Raw genomic sequence first — 20,855 nt, 5'->3', positions numbered from 1 at the left:
TACACAAAATAGTCCAAATTGGTGAAGTGAAATGCAAAAAATTACTTGTTTAAATTTATTTTTTTTATAAAACGGAAAAGTGGTGCATTCATATGTATTCACCGCCTTTGCTATGAAACCCCTAAATAAGATCTGGTGCAACAATTTACCTTCGGAAGTCACATAATTAGTTAAATAAAGTCCACCTGTGTGCAATCTAAGTGTCACATGATCTCAGTATATATACACCTGTTCTGAAAGGCCCCATAGTCTGCAATACCACTAAGCAAGGGGCACCACCAAGCAAGCTGCACCATTAAGTCCAAGGAGCTCTCCAAACAGGTCAGGGACAAAGTTGTGGAGAAGTACAGATCAGGGTTGGGTTATAAAAAAAATATCCAAAACTTTGAACATCCTATGGGGCACCATTTAAATCCGTTATAAAAAAATGGAAAGAATATGGCACCACAACAAACCTGCCAAAAGAGGGCCGCCCACCAAAACTCACAGACCAGGCATGGAGGACATTAATTAATCAGAGAGGCAACAAAGAGACCAAAGATAACCCAGAAGGAGCTGCAAAGCTCCACAGCGGAGATTGGAGTATCTGTCCATAGGACTGCTTTAAGCCGTACACTCCACAGAGCTGGGCTTTACGGAAGAGTGGTCAGAAAAAAGCCATTGCCTCAAGAAAAAAATAGGCAAACACGTTTGGTGTTTGCTAAAAGGCATGTGGGAGACTCCCCAAACATATGGAAGAAGGTAGTCTGGTCAGATGAGACTAAAAATTAGCTTTTTGGCCATCAAGGAAAACGCTATGTCTGCTGCGAACCCAACACTTCTCATCTTCCCGAGAATACCATCCCCACAGTGAAGCATGGTGGTGACAGCATCATGCTGTGGGTATGTTTTTCATCGGCAGGGACTGGGAAACTAGTCAGAATTGAAGTAATGATGGATGGCGCTAAATACAGGGAAATTCTTGAGAGAAACCTGTTTCAGTCTTCCAGAGATTTGAGACTGGGACGGAAGTTCACCTTCCAGCAAGACAATGACCCTAAGCATACTGCTAAAGCAACACTTGAGTGGTTTAAGTGGAAACATTTAAATGTCTTGGAATGGCCTAGTCAAAGCCCAGACCTCAATCCAATTGAGAATCTGTGTATGACTTAAATATTGCTGTTCACCAGCGGAACCCATCCAACTTGAAGGAGCTGGAGCAGTTTTGCCTTGAAGAATGTGCAAAAATCTGTGGCTAGATGTGCCAAGCTTAAAGAGACATACCCCAAGAGACTTACAGCTGTAATTGCTGCAAAAGATGACTCTACAAAGTATTGACGTTTGGGGGGGGGGTGAATAGTTATGCACACTCAAGTTCAAGCTCTGTTTTTTTTGTCTTATTTCTTGTTTGTTTCACAATAAAACATATTTTGCATCTTCAAAGCGGTAGGCATGTTGGGTAAATCAAATGATACAAACCCCCCCAAAATCCATTTTAATTCCAGGTTGTAAGGCAACAAAATAGGAAAAATTCCAAGGGAGGTGAATACCTTCGCAAGCCGCTGTATGTGTTGGGCTTTATGGATTGAATATTTGTATGTGTCTGGCTTTAGCTGAGATTATTCTTTACAGAGTCTAACTCCATTCTCACTGTCGATAATTCTAATGTTATAACTTCTAATAGTAACTATCCACTGGCAAATTCCCAGAGAGTGAGGTGATAGCCTTTCAAGAGTGGCAGTGCTGCCTGCCAGCAGTAATCATCTCTTATTGATTGAGAGATTCAAGAAGCTATCATTGTTAAATAACATAATAGATGCAAAGTGTTGAATATTTACATTCATTCACTTTGAAATAAATGTAACTTTGCCCCAGAAGCATTTAACTGCAGGGCACTCCCACATCATATGGAGGAATGTGCCTACCTGATTTAGGGGAAATTTTGGGGAGTTGGGGCTTATTTAATTGTAAAACGTTTCCTTGCTGTTCAATACAGTCTGTGAACAAACTTCAAATGTATAAATTGTTGGTTTGGATTACGGGATGCCAAGGTCATATTTTTCCATATTGTTACACGTGGTCTGCCACTGCGAGGACGATCAGCTGTCTGTCCTGTCTCCCTGTAGTGCTGTCTTAGGCGTCTCACAGTACGGACATTGCAATTTGTTGTCCTGGCCACATCTGCAGTCCTCGTGCCTCCTTGCAGCATGCCTAAGGCACATTCACGCAGATGAGCAGGGACCCTGGGCATCTTTCTTTTGGTGCTTTTCAGAGCCGGTAGAAAGATCTCTTTAGTGTCCTGTTTTCATAACTGTGGTCTTAATTACCTACCATCTGTAAGCTGTTATTGTCTTAACGACCGTTCCACGGGTGCATGTTCATTAATTGTTTATGGTTCATTGAACAAGCATGGGAAACAGTGTTTAAACCCTTTACAATGAAGATCTGTGAAATTATTTGGATTTTTACGAATTATCTTTGAAAGACAGGGTCCTGAAATAGGTACGTTTCTTTTTTTGCTGAGTTTACGTGTTTGTTTTGGGCTTTGTCCCTGTCGTTTTCATGACGTACTTTATTTTGGGTGGAGAAATAAAAAAAACTATTACGTATTCCTGCTCCATTATGCAGCGTGACCAACGTTAATTCTCTTGAGAGGAATTATGGTGCGTTATTTCATTGTCAATTGGGTGTAGAGATTGTTGACATTACTGTTTAATGTAATATTGTATATTGGATTTAAATTGTAGTAATTTTCTATTTATTTTATCCTGTTTCCCTCTGTACACAGACCACATGTATACTCTGTTTCATCATTAAACTCCTAGACTGGGTTTCTGTGTCTGTCATCACTCTTTGACCAGAGTGCAGTCCGGTATCTGTTTACTCCCAGTGGCCTTTCCACACATTAGAGAGCACAAGACTCCGTTTTAATAATATAACCTATTTTGAATTGAAGTCAGGAATGAGTGAGTCAGTCAGCCCATTGCTGTTCCTGCTTATGTTGCCTATTTGAGTGTTAGTTTAATATCCTACTGATTCTGTGATCACCAAGCCTCATGCAACTGCAAAATGTTGGACGAAGCAACTTCACACAAAAAAATACACTTTTTTTCCTACTTTCTCAGAAGAAGCTGTAACTGGACCATGTATCACACATATACATTTACATTTACATTTAAGTCATTTAGCAGACGCTCTTATCCAGAGCGACTTACAAATTGGTGCATTCACCTTATGATATCCAGTGGAACAACCACTTTACAATAGTGCATCTAACTCTTTTAAGGGGGGGGGGGGTTAGAAGGATTACTTTATCCTATCCTAGGTATTCCTTAAAGAGGTGGGGTTTCAGGTGTCTCCGGAAGGTGGTGATTGACTCCGCTGACCTGGCGTCGTGAGGGAGTTTGTTCCACCATTGGGGTGCCAGAGCAGCGAACAGTTTTGACTGGGCTGAGCGGGAACTGTACTTCCTCAGAGGTAGGGAGGCGAGCAGGCCAGAGGTGGATGAACGCAGTGCCCTTGTTTGGGTGTAGGGCCTGATCAGAGCCTGAAGGTACGGAGGTGCCGTTCCCCTCACAGCTCCGTAGGCAAGCACCATGGTCTTGTAGCGGATGCGAGCTTCAACTGGAAGCCAGTGGAGAGAGCGGAGGAGCGGGGTGACGTGAGAGAACTTGGGAAAGTTGAACACCAGACGGGCTGCGGCGTTCTGGATGAGTTGTAGGGGTTTAATGGCACAGGCAGGGAGCCCAGCCAACAGCGAGTTGCAGTAATCCAGACGGGAGATGACAAGTGCCTGGATTAGGACCTGCGCCGCTTCCTGCGTGAGGCAGGGTCGTACTCTGCGAATGTTGTAGAGCATGAACCTACAGGAACGGGTCACCGCCTTGTCATATATAGATCATATAGATGCATATACAGTATTTGTTCATCAACGTCTTTATGCTTTCGTTAATAAAATACTATTTCAAAATGCAGATGTTTATTTCAACTACATCTCAACTACATTGTACAGTGCCATATTTTCCTAACGGAAACCCTGAGGCTGCTGTAAAATGCATTTTCATTTTTCTTGGAATAGAAACACCATAACATTAATCAATTTAATTAAGCAAAATTTCTAACAGTATAAACAGCACAACAAATACTGTAAATGTTGACCAAACAAATACTATATACATTTTAAAACAAATTATAATCAATCCAATTCAGTCTGTTCTAACAAAAAAAAGTTTTAAAGTCTCTAGTACAGCCAATAAAAAAACTGTCAAATTCAATCGCCTTTGCCGACACGTTGCCGTTTATTCATTGTAATTATAATTAAATATATAATAATTATTTAAGGCTCCCTTTTGTTATCTAATTTTATAACTAAAATGCTTGACTGTATCTAAAAACATGGATGAGTTGTATGATTTATGTAGACCTATAAATTAAGCCTTTATGCCAATAAGTACAGTAAGTTACGCTAAAACAGCTACAGCAAACAGGACTCTTCGGCTTACAACTCCATGTCATTTCAATAACTTGTCAAAGATGCCCTCTGGTGGTCAAACTAGTATTAATGGCAACAATGGCTGACAGTAAAATAATATGTCATTCATTCTAATATGCCATAGAATTCTGCAGCACCCCGCAAGCTGTGCTGCAGTATGATGCAACTTTTAAAGGAAGAACCATCGGAAGGGAAAAGAGTTAGGGAGTGAACTGGGACCGGCTGATTCACTATGAGTAAAGCCTTTTTTATACGTGCGTGAATGAGCATGTCTATGCTGGAAATAGAATGCATGGGAGTCAATAAGAGAAAACCGACCTGCTGCGAGCCGCAACGGCATCACAAGTATATAGAACGACAAATTGGAATACAAATGTTCTCACGGCTCAATGCTGATAAATTCTCTGAAAATATACTATATGTGCATTGTTACCAAGTCTGGAATTGTGAAGTGCAGTGTTTTTCATCATGAATCTTGTTCTGGAGGCAGTTCTGCAGAGTAGTCACTATCTGGCACAGCCACAAAGTTATAAAATCTGATTTTAAACCTAACCTTAACCCTAACCTTAAAATAAGGCCAATACATTTTTACAATATAGCCAGCAGGCCTGTCTAATGGGAAATCACCCAGTTCTGCCTCCAGGACAAGACTGATGACAATAAATGTCAACATGCTTGTGAAGTTCAGTTAAAAAGTGTCAATTTAGTGTAAATACATGTAACTGCAAGCCAATATATATAGACTAGATCTTATGAAAACAATTTAGCAATGTATGAATGCAACGTTATTCTACATTTATAAACTGGATTGTGTTTTGAATGATATATCACATTGTCAATGTAATTTCTTGACCTCATCACCGTTGTTGCTTATAGCCGATTTGATTGCACAGTTCAAACAAAGTGGTTCAAATTAATCACATCTGGTTTAGAGATTGAGTGGGTTGTTTGTGGAAAGAGAATTCAAGGAATTGTTATGATTTTCCCTACATTGCTAAGTAAAGGTTAAAAAATACATTTGAGCTCTGGGCAATGGTTTATCTGACAAATAGGCTACCTATTTGAAAAAAATCCACCAGTTACTACTGATATTTAGATCATGGGCATGTAGCCTAGGTTACGGCTGGAAAACTTAAGGAATGGGGTAACTCAGATTTCAAACGAGAATACAACTCCTTATAATAGCTTTTCCTGACAATTACACCGGCATACACTACGCTGTCTATGTGAATGAACGCTTACTGCTGTCACACGTGGATGACAGAGTCCCCTGTGTTATTTCTGCTTAAGACTCAGCTTTCTGGCTTACCTGCCCTGATTGGGATCAGTTCCCTCCTCCATGGTGACCACGGGCCCCTCAACTGCCTCCTCCATGGTGACCACGGCCACCTGCTCCGCCTCCTCCATTACCATGGGCCCCTCCTCAACTGCCTCCTCCATGGTGACCACGGTCACCTGCTCCGCCTCCTCCATTACCACGGGGCCCTCCTCAACTGCCTCCTCCATGGTGACCACATTCACCTGGTTGGCTGGCTCACAAGCCGATACTGAAAAGCATGCATTTAATACACTTTGTGGTGGAAACAAGTGTCATATTTAATTTACCAAAAAAAATGAAATGACATGTACAACTGTATTTTGAATGGTTCAAATGATTTGGTTCCAAATGTGACTGGGGACATGGAGAGACTTATTAGGCTACAAATTTTCATTAACCACGTATGAACACAAAAGTCTGTGTACAACCAGTTACAGTAAAATAATGTGGTTGTAAATGTGATTGGCTACATGCCTACATCATAGAAAATATACATACATCGTAAGAATTATAATTACTAGTCATGCCACTGTGGGAATCTGGGAAAAATAAAAAGCCGAAAATGACAAACACAGGTCGATAAATGTAGATGGAGATTCCGGCACTCTCCTGGTGCTTACAGTATTATTATTAATTTTTTCATATATATTGCAGATAGATTGTAGCTTCCATCAAATAACTTGTCTGCATAATTTCCAATCCCCCATATATATTTTTTGTGAATATATATTTATATACAGTACCAGTCAAAAGTTTGGACTCACCTACTCATTCAAGGTTTTTTCTTTATTTTTACTATTTTCTAAGACATCAAAGAATACATAAAAACTATGAAATAGCACATAAGATAATCATGTAGTAACCAAAAAAGTGTTAAACAAATCAAAATATATTTTAGATTTTAGATTCTTCAAAGTACTCACCCTTTGCCTTGATGACAGATTTGCACACTCTTGGCATTCTCTCAACCAGCTTCACCTGGAATGCTTTTCCAACATCTTCAAGGAGTTCCCACATAAGCTGAGCACTTGTTGGCTGTTTATCCTTCACTCTGCGGTCCAACTCATCCTAAACCATCTCAATTGGATTGAGGTCGGGTGATTATGGAGGCCAGGTCATCTGATGAAGCATTCCATCCCTCTCCTTCTTGGTCAAATAGCCCTTACACAGCCTGGATGTGTGTTGGGTCATTGTCCTTTTGAAAAACAAACGATAGTCCCACTAAGTGGAAACCAGATGGGATGGCGTACTGCTGCAGAATGCTGTGGTAGCCATGCTAGCTATGCTAGTTAAGTGTGGCTTGAATTCTAAATAAATCACTGACAGTGTCACCAACAAAGCACCCCCACATCATCACACCTCCTCCTCTATGCTTCACAGTGGGTAACACATATGTGGAGATCATCTGTCCACTTACTCTGCGTCTCACAAAGACACGGTGATTGGAAATAAAAATCTAAAATTTGGACTCGACAGACCAAAGGACAGATTTCCACCGGTCTAATGTCCATTGCTCGTGTTTCTTGGACCAATCAATGGTGTCCTTTAGTAGTGGTTTCTTTGCAGCAATTCGACCATGAAGGCCTGATTCACACAGTCTCCTCTGAACAGTTGATGTTGAGATGTGTCTGTTACTTGAACCCTGTGAAAAATTTTGGGGGCTGCAATTTCTGAGGCTAGTAACTCTAAAGAACTAAAGTTCTTGAAATTTTCCGTATTGACTGGCCTTCATGTCTTAAAGTAATGATGGACTGTTGTTACTCTTTGCTTATTTGAGCTGTTCTTGCCATAATATGGACTTGGTCTTACCAAATAGGGATATCTTCTGTATACCCCCCTACCTTGTCACAACACAACTTATTGACTCAAATGCATTAAGAAGGAAAGAAATTCCACAAACTAACTTTTAAGAAGGCACACACCCCCACACTCGGGACTCTGACTCTCTATTGGTTACACTGACTTTTGGCCTCCCATCCTATTCTAACCACCTTTGTATTAATGTTACATGATGAAGTTGCTGTACAATATGATCTTGTTGCATCTGATACACATTCAGATGTCATAAATCAGCACTGCAGAGCTCTCCCTGTCCTATGCCGTGCCTTGATTGTATTACTGTTGATGATATCTGGAAATGTACATGTACACCCTGGCCCATCTGTCCCCAAACAATTTGATTTCCTGGTTTTAAGCATTAAACTTTCAAATAGCTCTTTGTTGACTGTTGCTGGGTGCTATCGTCCTCCATCAGCACCGGCCTGTACCCTACCTGCCTTAAGCTCTCTCCTGGCCCCTGGCCCCTTACACTAAGTCTGAAGTTGTCCTGCTAGGTGACCTAAACTGGGACATGCTGAAACCACCTGACCAAGTCCTAAAGCAATGGGACTCCCTAAATCTTTCTCAGATTATTACCAATTACACAAGGTATGACCCCAAACATCCAGAAAAGGCTACTCTCCTCAATGTTATCCTCATAAATAATCCTGATAGGTATCAGTTTGGTGCTTTCTGTTATGACCTTAGTGATCACTGTTTTACAGCCTGTGTTCGTAATGGCTGCTCAATGAAACAACCTGTCCTGATATGTCATAGACGCTTGCTAAAAAACTTGAATGACCAAGCCTTCCTTCATGAACTGGCCTATGTAAAACAGTACATAGGCCAGATCCCCTCTGTCAAAGATGCTTGGACCTTCTTTTTTTATATTTTCAGTGGTATTGTTAACAAACACTCCCCCATAAAGAAAATGAGAATTAAAAACAGGTTCAGCCCCTGGTTCGACTGTGATCTTGCAGAATTACTCCACCTCAAGAATTGCATTTGAGGATCGTGGCAGCTAGAGCCTCTCGGTGGATGCTGCAGTGTACCCAAGTGGCGTCGGGAGCAACTGCTTGCATGCGCGTTATCACTCCACTATGTCTCCCTGTCATGGCTTTTGACCATCAGTACAGATACCAACACATCTTGACCACCAAAGTCCATTTGATGTCACAAAGCTGTCCAGTACTTAAAAAATATCCTCTCCTGTTGTCCTGGTTTCCAGCGGTTTGCAGAAGAGCACGTAGTCCTTAATTGACCCCACCATAAACGTAACGGACATATACCAGGAGCTGTGCCAGGCCCGCCACGTCTGTTGACTCATCCAGCTGTAACGCATAGAATTCACGGGCTTGTATGCGAAGCAGTAATTGTTTCAGAACATCTCCTGCCATGTCACTGATGCGTTGTCAAACAGTGTTGTTTGATAAAGGCATTGTCTGTATAGTTTTTTGGGCCTTTTCCCCCAGCACTGTCCCAGCCTTATCCGCGGCAGCAGGAAGAAATAAGTCCCCCACAGCTCACCATATAAGAAGCTTCTAGCCCCTCAAAAATCTTCTGCGGCTTATTTTTCAAATTGGCATGTTTCGTTTCTAAATGTCTGAGCAAGAGTGAAGGTTTTATCGAGTTGTGAGATAGTACTTTTGCACATTTAAAATTTATACGTGAATCACAATTTTATTTGGCGTGACGGCTTTGCACGTACCCCAGTTTGGGAATAGCCGGTATACATAAATGAGGGATCATAGCTTTTACCTGGACAATCTATGTCATGGAAAGAGCAGGTGTTCATCATGTTTTGCACACTCAGTGTATATTTTCCAGTCTGCCTCAACAAACAAAATATCAACAGGTGTGCTTGTGACGACAATATTTTCACTCACATGGAGGTATGCATTATACATAGTCTGACAAATTCAGCGTTGTTTGATTTTTTCCCTCAGTATTTTTTCAAGCCTCTATTTGTTCTTTTGTAGTGCTGTGGGGTCCTACCCAAGGGTTTGGGCACAGCTTGGACACGTCTTTTTTGTTGACCCCGGAATTTCTGAAATTGAGGACAATGTGCATCTTTATAATCTATCAATGTCAACACAAAAGGCTAATAGTTTAATATCATACTCATACCATCATGTCATATTATGTGAATCATAATTCCAGAATGAGGTAGTACGTAAAGGGTTATTTTGGATATTAAGTTGTCCACGTCAGGAACAAGATCAATAAACTGATTAAGAATGCTGATTCAGTTATTGGAGTTAGTTATTGGCAGAGAACCAGACAGAAACTGAATATCTGTATAGTACTTCCAATGACTCTATGAGTACTTTTAGTAACTGGCCTGTAATGCCAAAGTGTTCAACAGAAAGATTTAGGAGGTCTGTTTTATTTAATGACTATACTTGACGGATAGCCTACTTAGACTGGGTTCCTCCATGTTTGTAAAATGTTGTAGGCCTATATTTTATTGTATAGTTGCTATATATTCATAGTAAGATATGATTATTAGGCTCCCACGTCTACCCTAAAAAGTTAAAACGCAGGAACTACGCAATTGTTTTCACTGCAAAATCTAGACAGACAGCAATATCTGATAATCCATGATATATTCTGATTAACTGGCTTGTTCTTGTGTCAGGAAACCATTACAACAGATCAAATATGTTTTACCAAATTCATAGTGAATGCGTTTTGCTTTTATAGGGCAGTCTTGCCAAAGTCATATAGTGTTATTGGTTGCACTATTGTCTGGTCACATCCCTGTTGCCCCTGTAGACTTGGACAGTAAGCCTTCACAGTCTAGTCCACTGATGCTGCCGTCGATGCTGTCCCAGTGCACACACTTAGGCTACAACAGTCATTCTGTGTTTTACCTGACCGTCAATAAAGACAGTGAGCTGTGGGACAGTGAACAACCAACACTCTCAGAAAGAGTTTTATCTGATCTTAACCGGTTCAATCTGGAACCTATTTTTAGAGGGTTCCACTACAGGCACAAATGGTGCTCCAAAGCACTCTTTTTTCTGAGTCTACTGTGACTAACATCGCAATATACTGTCAGCAAGGTTTCCTTGAGCAACTACTAAGGCTCAAATATTCTCATTTTTTCTCTCTAATCACTTTAATGGTTGTGCAGACAGGATATACCAGTAATATTTCAGGACATACCAGTAAACTAGCTACACTATCACAGATCTAAATAAAATGCTAAATACAATTGTTACTTCTATTATTATACATTATATGCAGAGTAATTACTTGATTCCGGTACTACGGAATCAAGGGAGATTGAGATTCACAGTCCATCAATCACAGCCTGCCACTTAAGTCATGAGTCTGAAATAAATACATAATTTGCTAAAAAGTATTTCCATGTGCTTACACGATTGATATTATTGATTGTCTTTTTACATAAATGATAACAACAGCGAGTAGATTTTTAAACAGCTAGCTAAAAGGCCTACACTCTCACAGGAACCAACAAGCTAAGGTTAATGTTAGTATACAACAACAATGTTGGCCAGAGCGAATAGAAATCACTTCCAGCATACAATATGATAAAGCAATACACAAAACTGATTAAGATAAAATAATAGTCTAGAATTATGCGGGTCGAAATACATCAAATACTAGATTATTGTTAATTTCTTTTCCAATAATTTACCTCACTTTTACAGTAAAATAGCTAGCTATGTCCAAATAAGCAGTTACAGTGGGGAGAACAAGTATTTGATACACTGCCGATTTTGCAGGTTTTCCTAATTACAAAGCATGTAGAGGTCTGTAATTTTTATCATAGGTACACTTCAACTGTGAGAGACGGAATCTAAAACAAAAATCTAGAAAATCACATTGTATGATTTTTAAGTAATTAATTTGCATTTTATTGCAAGACATAAGTATTTGATCACCTTCCAACCAGTAAGAATTCCGGCTCTCACAGACCTGTTAGTTTTTCTTTAAGAAGCCCTCCTGTTCTCCACTCATTACCTGTATTAACTGCACCTGTTTGAACTCGTTACCTGTATAAAAGACACCTGTCCACACACTCAATCAAACAGACTCCAACCTCTCCACAATGGCCAAGACCAGAGAGCTGTGTAAGGACATCAGGGATAAAATTGTAGACCTGCACAAGGCTGGGATGGGCTACAGGACAATAAGCAAGCAGCTTGGTGAGAAGGCAACAACTGTTGGCGCAATTATTAGAAAATGGAAGAAGTTCAAGATGACGGTCAATCATCCTCGGTCTGGGGCTCCATGCAAGATCTCACTTCGTGGGGCATCAATGATCATGAGGAAGGTGAGGGATCAGCCCAGAACTACACGGCAGGACCTGGTCAATGACCTGAAGAGAGCTGGGACCACAGTCTCAAAGAAAACCATTAGTAACACACTACGCCGTCATGGATTAAAATACTGCAGCGCACGCAAGGTCCCCCTGCTCAAGCCAGGGCATGTCCAGGCCCGTCTGAAGTTTGCCAATGACCATCTGGATGATCCAGAGGAAGAATGGGAGAAGGTCATGTGGTCTGATAAGACAAAAATTGAGCTTTTTGGTCTAAACTCCACTCAACGTGTTTGGAGGAAGAAGAAGGATGAGTACAACCCCAAGAACACCATCCCAACCGTGAAGCATGGAGGTGGAAACATCATTCTTTGGGGATGCTTTTCTGCAAAGGGGACAGGACGACTGCACCGTATTGAGGGGAGGATGGATGGGGCCATGTATCGCGAGATCTTGGCCAACAACCTCCTTCCCTCAGTAAGAGCATTGAAGATGGGTCGTGGCTGGGTCTTCCAGCATGACAACGACCCGAAACACACAGCCAGGGAAACTAAGGAGTGGCTCCGTAAGAAGCATCTCAAGGTCCTGGAGTGGCCTAGCCAGTCTCCAGACCTGAACCCAATAGAAAGTCTTTGGAGGGCGCTGAAAGTCCGTATTGCCCAGCGACAGCCCCGAAACCTGAAGGATCTGGAGAAGGTCTGTATGGAGGAGTGGGACAAAATCCCTGCTGCAGTGTGTGCAAACCTGGTCAAGAACTCCAGGAAACGTATGATCTCTGTAATTGCAAACAAAGGTTTCTGTACCAAATATTAAGTTCTGCTTTTCTGATGTATCAAATACTTATGTCATGCAATAAAATGCAAATTAAATACTTAAAAATTATACAATGTGATTTTCTGGATTTTTGTTTTAGATTCCGTCTCTCACAGTTGAAGTGTACCTATGATAAATATTACAGACCTCTACATGCTTTGTAAGTAGGAAAACCTGCAAAATCGGCAGTGTATCAAATACTTGTTCTCCCCACTGTATGTTTATTTGTACTAATAGCACAAACTCCGAGAGCATTGAGTTAAGGGATTCAGAAAGGGCTGAATGTGGAATGTGGAAGTGCAACATAGGCGGATGCAGCGGATTGAGACTCATCCAATGCAAAAAAACATTTCTCTAGCTCAAACTGACACATTTTTATTGGTATTTTTGTATTATGCTTATTCGATTTCGATTTCTACATACAGCCTGTATGTAGTCTATGCGATACGTTATTAACCTGCCTTAGGCAATCTGATGTTTAGCCTTGACAAGTTTTAGGAAATACATCTGTTAATTCATAGTAATTTGCAAAAGAAAGCAACGAAAAGGCCACGCAATGCATGCCACCAAAACCGGAATGTACTTTTTATAGCTTCCATTGGAAAGGTCATCAACACAACTCCGATTATGGAAAGCAGAAATGCCAGGTTGAAGATTCTTGTGGATACAGCTACAGAGTTATTAGGGGTAACAGATGTTATTCTCAACATAATCCTAAAGATGGATTGTTTCAGCATGAAAGAGGGAACGTTTGAAGAGGTTGGGGGGGGGGGGGGGTTGGAATGGTTTTGGGGATAAGGGACAGATTGTTAGACGTTAGTAGGGATTTATATGTTTATTATTATTAAACGTTTTCTTTACAGTACAGAATTAGGCAAATCATGATTGATCACAAACTCCAGCACAGTAGGTGGCTGCATGCACCTTAAACGTTTGTTGGTGGACCACCATTATAACGTAGAAGAAGAAGAACCTCCAAATGTTGTCTATTATATTGATAAGATATTCGACTGGCCATTCTAACAATGGAAATGCACGTCCTCAAAGATGGAAGGCAGGCGGGAGGAGGCGAGATCAAGTGTAACCATTCTGATCAATTAAAGGGCAGATACATGTGCGAACAACCGGCCATAGAGATAAATAGAGGACTCATTTTTGTATCTTTGCCTTTATAGCGTATGTGACAGCCTCAGTGGTGCTGCCCATGCTATCTTATATGTAAATTAGTCAATTTTCTTCTTCATTGGCTGATTGCTTCCAACTCATAGGACTCACCACCCAATTAACTAATTTCAAATGGTGGAAGCCCTCAATGGCAATGTCGATACTAAAATGCGTTATATCCATGAAAAGTCCTCTATCTATTTTTATGACAACAGGCACTCCGATATAAAGTCGTTTTTCGGTAAGTTGCCGAAATGCCAGTACGTCCACTTATATCAGTGCATTCAGAACTAACAATCTAACCATTACAAAATTTAAATGATATCAAATAAGCCTAATGTGCAAATGATCAATTACATTTTTTGCTGACCAAATTCGACACTTTCTCTTTCGTGGACCGATTTTGGTCAGAGTGAAACTTCTCGCTTCACCTCTTCCTCTTGGTAGCTCTGCTTTCACGGCCGCGTAGGGCTTGAGTGACGTTGTACGCATGTCTTCTGCAGTGCGCGCACAGCCTGGCAATGCAGAGAGCGTAGTGCATTCGGTGAGGTCATGTTTGTAGCTGGACAACATAATAGCGAAATTTGTATTATCCTTATAAATAAACTGAATTCATCGTCAAGAACGCGGACTATTGTGGAGAATCGAGGAGTGATCATTCTGTACATTGTTGACTGAGGTAAGCGCTTACGTTTTTGCGCCGCTGTCCATGGTATTGTTTAGCTGTGGGGGAGGGTCGTTTGCGGCGAATTGCACGCAACTACAGATGCGGTTTGTTGTCAATATATTATAATGGGTCAATGTATTCTATCATATTCACCTAATAGCCTACTTGTCCATGATTCAATGTAACAGGGAAGGCTACCACAATATATTCGATTGTTGGATTGGCATAGGATAGTGCTCAAAATAGGCTATCCCGCTATGTGTAGGTTAATAACGTATCGCATAGACTACATACAGGCTGTAAAAAGCAGGCTATTACCAACATGCCTGCTTGGGAATTATAGACATACTTGCTACATTTTTAGCGAGGTTGGTTATCGTCATATCATCATCATATTGTCAAGGCGCCGGTGTTTTGTTTTACCTGGCAGCCACAGCCACCGTAAGGGGCGTATAACGGTGAAAGGTCGGCTGGCCAAGGTTATTATGACGGTATTAAAACACTGTGGCTTGTCAGGGCCATTTATAGCAATTGATCACTATTGGTTTTAAACAATCTGAATGGTCAACATCTGAATGGTCAATGTATAGCCTAAGCCTTAGAATCTTCCCTCTGCCACTCTGGAAGTCTTGACAACACCATGACTACAACATTGTTCATTCAGTGTACAGTCAATTAGGTGACAAAGACAGCTATGCCTGGGATATATTTAGGGTACAATAACCGTTGCATAGTGTAGGACTAGTATTTACATATCAAATCAAATTTATTTATAAAGCCCTTCTTACATCAGCTGATATCTCAAAGTGCTGTACAGAAACCCAGCCTAAAACCCCAAACAGCAAGCAATGCAGGGGTAGAAGCACGGTGGCTAGGAAAAACTCCCTAGAAAGGCCAGAACCTAGGAAGAAACCTAGAGAGGAACCAGGCTATGAGGTGTGGCCAGTCCTCTTCTGGCTGTGCCGGGTGGAGATTATAACAGAACATGGCCAAGATGTTCAAATGTTCATAGATGACCAGCAGGGTAAAAAAATAAAAATAATAATCACATTGGTTGTCAAGGGTGCAACAGGTCAGCACCTCAGAAGTAAATGTCAGTTGGCTTTTCATAGCCGATCATTCAGAGCATCTCTACCACTCCTGCTGTCTCTAGAGAGTTGAAAACAGCAGGTCTGGGACAGGGAGCATGTCCGGTAAACAGGTCAGGGTTCCATAGCCGCAGGCAGAACAGTTGAAACTGGAGTAGCAGCATGGCCAGGTGGACTGGGGACAGCAAGGAGTCATCAGGCCAGGTAGTCCTGAGGCATGGTGCTAGGGCTCAGGTCCTCCGAGAGAGAGAAAGAGAGAGCGAATTAGAGAGAGCATACTGAAATTCACACAAGACACAGGAGAAATACTCCAGATATACTAACCCTAGCCCCCCGACACATAAAGTACTGCAGCATAAATACTGGAGGCTGAGACAGGAGGGGTCAGGAGACACTGTGGCCCCATCCGACGATACCCACGGACAGGGCCAAACAGGCAGGATATAACCCCACCCACTTTGCCAAAGCACAGCCCCACACCACTAGAGGGATATCTTCAACCACCAACTTACCATCCTGAGACAAGGCCGAGTATAGCCCACAAAGATCTCCGCCACGGCACAACCCAAGGGGGGGCGCCAACCCAGACAGGAAGATCACGTCAGTGACTCAACCCACTCAAGTGACGCACCCCTCCTAGGGACGGCATGGAAGAGCACCAGTAAGCCAGTGACTCAGCCCCTGTAATAGGGTTAGAGGCAGAGAATCCCAGTGGAGAGAGGGGAACCGTCCAGGCAGAGACAGCAAGGGCGGTTCGTTGCTCCAGTGCCTTTCCGTTCACCTTCACACTCCTGGGCTAGACTACACACAATCATAGGATCTACTGAACAGATGAGTCTTCAATAAAGACTTAAAGGTTGAGACCGAGTCTGCGTCTCTCACATGGATAGGCAGACCTTTCCATAAAAATTGAGCTCTATAGGAGAAAGCTCTGCCTCCAGCTGTTTGCTTAGAAATTCTAGGGACTGTTAGGAGGCCTGCGTCTTGTGACCGTAGCGTACGTGTAGGTATGTACGGCAGGACCAAATCGGAAAGATAGGTAGGAGCAAGCCCATGTAATGTTTTGTAGGTTAAGAGTAAAACCTTGAAATCAGCCCTTGCCTTAACAGGAAGCCAGTGTAGAGAGGCTAGCACTGGAGTAATATGATCAAATGTTTTGGTTCTAGTCAAGATTCTAGCAGCCATGTTTAGCACTAACTGAAGCCAAAATATAGCCAAAATAGGCAGATAGCATTTTATGATCTATTCCATGTATAATATTAACATTTCAAGAACATTTTTAATACTTAGCCCTATATACAGTTAAAGTCAGAATTTTACATATACATAGGTTGGAGGCATTAAAACTCGTTTTTCAACCACTCCACAAATCTCTTGTGAACAAACTATAGATTTTGCAAGTCGGTTAGGACATCTACTTTGTGCATGACACAAGTAATTTTTCCAACAATTGTTTACAGACAGATTATTTCACTTATAATTCACTGTATCACAATTCCAGTGGGTCAGAAGTTTACATACACTAAGTTTACTGTGCCTTTAAACAGCTTGAAAATTTCAGAAAATTATGTAATGGCTTTAGAATCTTCTGATAGGCTAATTGACAGTCATTCTAGTCAATTGGAGGTGTACCTGTGATGTATTTCAAGGCCTACCTTCAAACGCAGTGCCTCTTTGCTTGACATCATGGGAAAATCTAAAGAAATCAGCCAAGACCTCAGAACAAAATTTCTAGACCTCCACGAGTCTGGTTCATCCTTGGGAGAAATTTCCAAACGCCTGAAGGTACCACGTTCATCTGTACAAACAATAGTACGCAAGTATAAACACCATGGGACCACGCAGCTGTCATACCGCTCAGGAAGGAGACGCGTTCTGTCTCCTAGAGATGAACGTACTTAGGTGTGAAAAATGCAAAACAATCCCAGAACAACAGCAAAGGACCTTGTGAAGATGCTAGAGGAAACAGGTACAAAAGCATCTATATCCACAGTAAAACGAGTCCTATATCGACATAACCTGAAAGGCCGCTCAGCAAGGAAGAAGCCACTGCTCCAAAACCGCCATAAAAAAGCCAGACTACTGTTTGCAATTGCACATGGGGACGAAGATCGTACTTTGTGGAGAAATGTCCTCTGGTCTGATGAAACAAAAACAGAACTGTTTGGCCATAATGACCATCATTATGTTAGGAGGAAAAAGGGGGAGGCTTGCAAGCCGAAGAACACCATCCCAACCGTGAAGCACGGGGGTGGCAGCATCATGTTGTGGGGGTGCTTTGCTACAGGAGGGACTGGTGCACTTCACAAAATACATGGCATCATGATGAGGGAAAATTATGTTGATATATTGAAGCAACATCTCAAGACATCAGTCAGGAAGTTAAAGCTTGGTTGCAAATGGGTCTTCCAAATGGTCAATGACCCCAAGCATACTTCCAAAGTTGTGGCAAAATGGCTTAAGGACAACAAAGTCAAGTATTGGAGTGGCCATCACAAAGCCCTGACCTCAATCCCATAGAACATTTGTGGATAGAAATGAAAAATCGTGTGCGAGCAAGAGGCCTACAAACCTGACTCAGTTACACCAGCTCTGTCAGGAGGAATGGGCCAAAATTCACCCAATTTATTGTGGGAAGCTTTTGGAAGGCTACCTGAAACGTTTGACCCAAGTTAAACAATTTAAAGGCAATGCTACCAAATATTAATTGAGTGTATGTAAACTTCTGACCCACTGGGAATGTGATGAAAGAAATAAAAGCTGAAATATTTCATTCTCTGTACTATTATTCTGACATTTCACATTCTTAAAATAAAGTGGTGATCCTTACTGAACTAAAACAGGGAATTTTTACTTGGATTAAATGTCAGGAATTGTGAAAAACTGAGTTTAAATATATTTGGCTAAGCTGTATGTAAACTTCCGACTTCAACTGTAGGTCATGCCACTTGTAAGCAATGTATTATTCTATATTAAATGCAGAAGGAATTTTCTATTTAGGAATTAAATCAGATGCTTACTGTGTAAGTTCCATTGTTATTCAATGCTCAATTATACTATTAATTGTTTCAGATGAGATGAATGATTGTGGATGTTTTGCCAGATGTAAGCTATAGTCAGTTCCTATGGGTGGGGCTCAGGATTGACTGCCAGTGTTGCGGAGCTGTTTGTCATGTTCATTATGAACACAGTTCATCAGTCATTACAATGGAGTGGAGGCTGAAATGGAGGGTCGCTTACTGTAATTGCAGGGCTGTAGAAGTGATTCAGCTGTCCTAACTCACAGGCCCCTTGATAGACTACCCAAGCCTTCTGACTGCAGAGTGGAGATGGAGAGAGAGGGAGAGCGCAAGAGAGCTGTTCTTGGTGCAGCCAGTCACTGACTGAAATGGAAAGCTAAGATACTGCAGTTATAGCCAGTATTCATCCTTTTGTCTCATACTGATTACTCACAATAAACAGTCACTGTAAAACATTAGCAGGGGTCACTGTTTACTGGTGACTGCAACTCACAGTAACTGACAACACCCAAGAACTAAGCACTTTAGCTCCATTGTTATAGCATAATGTTGGCTACACAAGGTTATGCTTCATTCATTAACCATTGTGTGTTTGTAAATCATTATACAGCAATTGTTCATTTATTCATTCAGACTTACACTATACATGCATGTTAGTAACTGTATTTGACCCATGCAGGCATATAACCTACAACTAAAAGCAGTAAAGCTAAGCACCACACTCCATCCACCCAGCTAATCCATCTGAACAATGATCTTATGACTGCCTGGCTTCTGTCTGATGATTGATATGAGGAATGGTGTGATTATACTGTGACACAGTGTGTGTGTGTGTGTGTGTGTGTGTGTGTGTGTGTGTGTGTGTGTGTGTGTGTGTGTGTGGTTCATTGTTTTTTTCGGATCCCCGTTAGCTTTTGCCAAAGCAGCAGCTATTCTTCCTGGGGTCCACAAAAAACACAAAACATGACAAATAAAAAAACACTGATAGACAAGGACAATCACACACATGTAAAATACCGCAATATACAGACAATAAAAAAATTAAATAATAATAATACAATACAACAACAAAAATAATGTGTGTGTTATCGTGTCTGTGTGCATGTGTTTGTGTGTGTCCCCCTTACAGTCCCTGCCGTTCTATGAAATGTTGTTTAATCATTTTGAAGGTCATTTTGCTGTTTGCTTGAGTAATTGGAGATGGAAGGGAGTTCCATGCGATTATGGCTCTGTATAATACTGTGCGTTGCCGTGAATTCATTTTGGACTTGGGGACTGTGAAGAGACTCCTTGTGGTATATCTTGTGGGGTATGTATGCGTATGTCTTGTGGGGTATGTATGGGTGTCCGAGATTAATGTTATTTGATTACGTAGAAAATCGGACATTTTCATGACAGTAATACTTCTCATTAAAACAAGAAGAGAAGCACACAGCTAGTCTCTCGTCAACCCTCAACTAGGAAAGACTGGCATGCATGTTGTTGATGTTAGTTCTGTATGTGCAGTTAAGGGCCTGCTGCTCCGTTTTGAGCCAGCTGCAGCTTTTCTAAGTCTTCCTTTGCTGCACTTGACCATATGACCACACAGTAATCAATATGGGACAAGACCAGAGCCTGAGCAACTGGTACAGTTGATTTTTGTTTTTATAACAGACATACCCCTTCCCATCTTCACAACAACTTCGTCATCCAATGTTATACCTAGGCGTTTAGCTTTCTCAACTTGCTCAAGGGTCACCCCCTTTATACAATCCTCCAGCTGAGGTTTAGGTCTTAGAGAATGTTTTGAACCAAATACAATGCTTTTAGTTTTAGATGTATTTAAGACCAATGGGTGAGTGGGTGTGCATTTTGAGTGTGTTTACTTTGCACAAATGAGACTTTAGCGAGACAGACGGGATGTCAGAGGAAACCTAATGGGCTGAATCATATTTAGCCCTTTTAATGATGGACTAATCACAATGCATGTTTCCGTCTTACCTTCCTTGGGGAATTCACAGTTTTGACAAGATAGGTGAAAGCTAGTGGAACCCTTAATGGCTGTTACCTTCAATGGTAAGGGAGGATGTATTTCAAAATGGATGGAAATCGCTGATTTGACATGATACAATAGGTGAAAGATATATAGTGGACCCCTGCTGTTAACTATCCATTGAAATACGTATTTTCAATGTAGTCAAATCGGGCCAATGTTTCTGGGATTTAGTC

The 20,855-nt window shown here is 41.3% G+C and overlaps 1 protein-coding gene across 7 annotated transcripts in view; it reads left to right on the top strand.

The window, feature by feature from the left end:
• Window positions 1-14,361: 14,361 nt before the first annotated feature.
• LOC139570617 (mitogen-activated protein kinase 8-like) overlaps window positions 14,362-20,855 on the top strand; it is a 34,047-nt gene continuing 27,553 nt past the window's right edge. For 4 of the 7 annotated variants that reach the window (XM_071392630.1, XM_071392628.1, XM_071392629.1 and 1 more), the window contains exon 1: window positions 14,363-14,551. The gene's annotated coding sequence lies outside the window, so the exon portion shown is untranslated. Of the gene's footprint in view, window positions 14,552-20,855 lie in introns of all 7 variants that reach the window. The other 3 variants (XM_071392631.1, XM_071392633.1, XM_071392632.1) reach the window with 1 other exon arrangement.

The sequence above is a fragment of the Salvelinus alpinus genome, chromosome 3 (genome assembly GCF_045679555.1).
Source record: "Salvelinus alpinus chromosome 3, SLU_Salpinus.1, whole genome shotgun sequence".
Lineage (NCBI taxonomy): Eukaryota > Metazoa > Chordata > Actinopteri > Salmoniformes > Salmonidae > Salvelinus > Salvelinus alpinus.
Note: the sequence above shows the minus strand (reverse complement) of the source record. Positions and strands in the feature narration are given on the sequence as shown.